Source organism: Chiloscyllium plagiosum, unplaced genomic scaffold (assembly GCF_037043375.1).
Source record: "Chiloscyllium plagiosum isolate Xiang-an unplaced genomic scaffold, Cpla_swu_hap1 HiC_scaffold_27, whole genome shotgun sequence".
Lineage (NCBI taxonomy): Eukaryota > Metazoa > Chordata > Chondrichthyes > Orectolobiformes > Hemiscylliidae > Chiloscyllium > Chiloscyllium plagiosum.
In genome coordinates, this window is record NW_028270165.1 from 38,487,925 (window position 1) to 38,491,647 (window position 3,723).

The following is a 3,723-nucleotide window of genomic DNA, read 5'->3' on the forward strand; positions in this document are numbered from 1 at the left end:
AATGTTTCGACGAATGTCAATGCTTTTCACCAGTCATACAGTCAGAGACATAAAGCACAGAAACAGATCCTTCAATCTAACCTGTCCATGCCGACCGGATATCCAAAATTAGTCTAGTTCCATTTGCCATCACTTGGTCCATATCCATCTAAACCCTTCCTTTTCATATACCCATCCAGATGCCTCCTCCGCTTCCTCTGGCAGCTCATTCCATACACGCATCACCCTCTGCAAAAAAAGGTTGACTGCAAGGTCCTTTCAAATTTTTCCCCCCTCGCCCTAAACCTATGCCCTCTAGTTCTGCACTCCCCATATCCCAGGGAAAAGACCTTGTCTATTCACCCGATCCACACTCCTCAATTTTCATAAGCCTCTTTAAAAAACACACACTCAGCCTGCGATGCTCTAGGGAAAACAGCCCCAGCTTATTCAGCCTCTCCTTGTGGTTCAAACCCTCCTACCCTGGCAACAGCCTTGTGACTCTTCCCTGAATCCTTTCAAGTTTCACAACATCCTGCCTATAGGAGGGAGACCAGAATTGCACACGATATTCCAGAAGAAGCTGACTGAAACTGACTTTTGCAGAGTCTGATCCCTGCTTGGATTCATACTCTCTGCCTCCCGTTGCTGCAAGTGAACAGTGCTTCCCCCCTTCTCTTTCCCTCCCAGGATAAGGAATGGAAAGGGGGAGACATTGCTTCATTCCCAGAAGAGCCCCCCTATTGTCTGAATGCGCAAGTTGGACCATGAGCTTCTGAAGCTACTGCTGCTCCTCTCTTTCTCTGAATGAAGATTGAGCTTCACCCCAGACTGCAACTCCCTTTCTCTGTCCAAACATCTGTGAGCACAGCACATTTTTGTTGAAATAAGGCATCTTTCCTGAATGTTACAATTGAAGGGGGTGTCTTCCCCCTGATATTCAAAGGGATGGTAAGTCAGAGAAGGACCACGCCTTGTGTTGTGTGGCATGTGTGACAGTTGCAACAGGATGTCCCAACTTCAATGCTCAATTCAAAGTTTGTGAGAAGATTTGTAGCTCGGGTGCTCATTGTTGTGGTTCTGTTCCCCGAGCTGGGAATTTTTGTTGCAGACGTTTCATTCCCTGTCTAGGTGACATCCTCAGTGCTAGGGATCCTCTTGTGAAGCGCTTCTGTGATGTTTCCTCCAGCATTTATAGTGGTTTGTCTCTGCCACTTCCGGTTGTCAGTTCCAACTGTCTGCTGCAGTGGCTGGTATATTGGGTCCAGGTCAATGTGTTTGTTGAGAGAATCTGTGGATGAGTGCCATGCCAGAGAACAGCCAGGGAATTCCTAGAGGCATGGCCTCTAGGCATTTTTCCAGCGCCACATTTTTCAACTCTGGATCTGGAACAAGGTGTGTGGTATGGGATGGGGGGGAAATAAAGAAACTGGTGAAATTTACATTGATCCCATGTCGTTAGTGGGTCCCAAGGCAGAAGACGAGGTGTTCTTCCTACAAGTGTCAGGTAGCTAGAGCTGGAAGGGGGAGGCAGCAGAGTACTTGCGTGTCTTTGACAGATTGGGAGGGGAAGTTAAAGCGTTCAGAAACAAGGCAGTGGGGTCGTTTAGTTTTGGTGTCCCAGGGCTGTTCCCTGAAATGTTCTGCAAGTTGGTGTCCAGTCTCCCAATATGGCAGAGACCACATCGAGAGCAAGGGACGTATAAATAAATCTTATAAACAAATTGTACAAATCTTAGCCTGCCAGGGTTATTTTCTTCAATTAAGTCAAAGAAAATTTTAATTAAATTGGGTGACTACATGAAATGGTTTGTTGGTCAGACTCAAATGAGACAATGCCATGAATATCAGTGAACTGCTTTTTTTGTCAGAACCACAAGTTCTTGATTTATTTTCACAACTTACTGATATTCACATCTGCACATTCAATGTCAAACTCTAACATCAGAAATGAAATTACACCATTAATTTTTTCTTACAATAATCCAACAAACAAATTAATAACACACAGTGAATACCAAGTCTCATTAATATGAAATTAAATTTGACCAAATAAAATGTAAAATCAAATGGGAGATAACAAATGGGGGAAGGGCAGAAGGCAAGAAATGCAGCATCATAGAAGGTGCTCCTCCAGGGAGTGTATTTTACCAACTACAACTGCTCAATATAAACAAACACTCTGACATGCCCCTCCGGTTTTAATGTAAACCATAGCCCCATACAGTAGGTACCATTTAAATAAGTTAACAGATACAAGCCTTGAGCAAATCCAGCCTCCAGCCGAACCCCCCGCTTCTTGGAGCTCGGACTTTCCTCCAGCTCCGGGGGGTTGTTGAGCTCCTGGGCTCCGGCCGCCGCCGAAGAAGCCGCGGGCGCCGACTCTCTCTCCTCCACCGCCGACATTTTTAATTTGTTTTCTCGTTCACCCGGTAACCGTCACCTCCCCCTTCCCGGGCCCCGGGAATTATACACAAATAAACAATAAACCCCACCGGGGACTGTCTCCTTTTTTTCACAACTTTTGTTTGAAAAGGTCCGACTTTAATTTGAAATGTATTTTAAAGGTATTTTCTGAGGTAAACGATGCCTGTCTGCCCCCTCCCTCCGTCAGAAACCGCCCGCTGAGTCGATGAGAAAACCGCAGCCTCGCGCCGCCATCTTTGTTTTTCTTCTTCTTACCGTCTCCTCCTTCAGTGACGCTCGTCATCCGCGTCCCCTCCAATCAGAGCGCACCTTACTCCACCTGACCAATGGCAGCTGGCATTCCGTGTCGTGTTGGTCCAACCTTCTGTAATCTCTCTCTCCGATTAGTCGGTACCGACCACAAGCTTTGGGATTGGTTGGGAATTTCACAACCACATCAGTGTATCCGCCCTTTTCATTCCCGTTCATTCATTCAACAGCAGATGACCCACTTTACTGCAACGGGCTCTGGGGCTATAGCGGTAATGTCACATATTCAGGGGGAAGATGTGATTTTTAACGTTATCAACCAATTCAACTCTGGCACCTCCGCATCCATTCATTCAACCGAAGAGGGCTCAATTTAGTGTAATGGGCTCTGAGGGTATAATATTTGTATCCCATGTTGAGAAGGAATCTCTGCCCATTCATTCAATAGAAGAAGGCCTATTTGCTGCAGAGGTTTTTTTTTATGGCGCAGTGGTAGTTTCCCTATCTTCGAGCCCTGAAATCCCACAGCTATGAGGATGCATAATTACAAATTTTTTAGTCATAAGTCACATGACACCAGGTTATAGTCCAGCAGGTTTGTTTGGAGGGGATCTTACAGAAATATATTAAATTATGAAAGAAATAAAAGTAGGATGTTGCATTGGTAGGTGAGACTAAGATAAGAGCGCATGGCCTCAAGATTAGAGGAAGCAGGTTTAAAACTGAACTGAGAAGAAACTTCTTCACCCAGAGGGTTGTTAATCTATGGAATTCCTTGCCCAGGGAAGTATTTGACATTACTTCAGCAATCACTAGAATCAGTAGATACGTTTTTGAAAAATAAAAGAATTAAGGATATGGTGAAAACGCAGGTAAGTGCAGCATAGTCCACGAAAAGATTAGTCATGATCTGATTGAGTGGTGGAGCAGACTCGAAGGGCTGGAAGGCTGACTCTTGCTCCTAGTTCTTATGCTCTTATGTTGAAATCACAAGCTTTTGGAGTGTAGTCACTTCAGCAGATGAAGTCATGAAAAAACAAGTGCAGGAAAGAGAATTTAGATAAATGA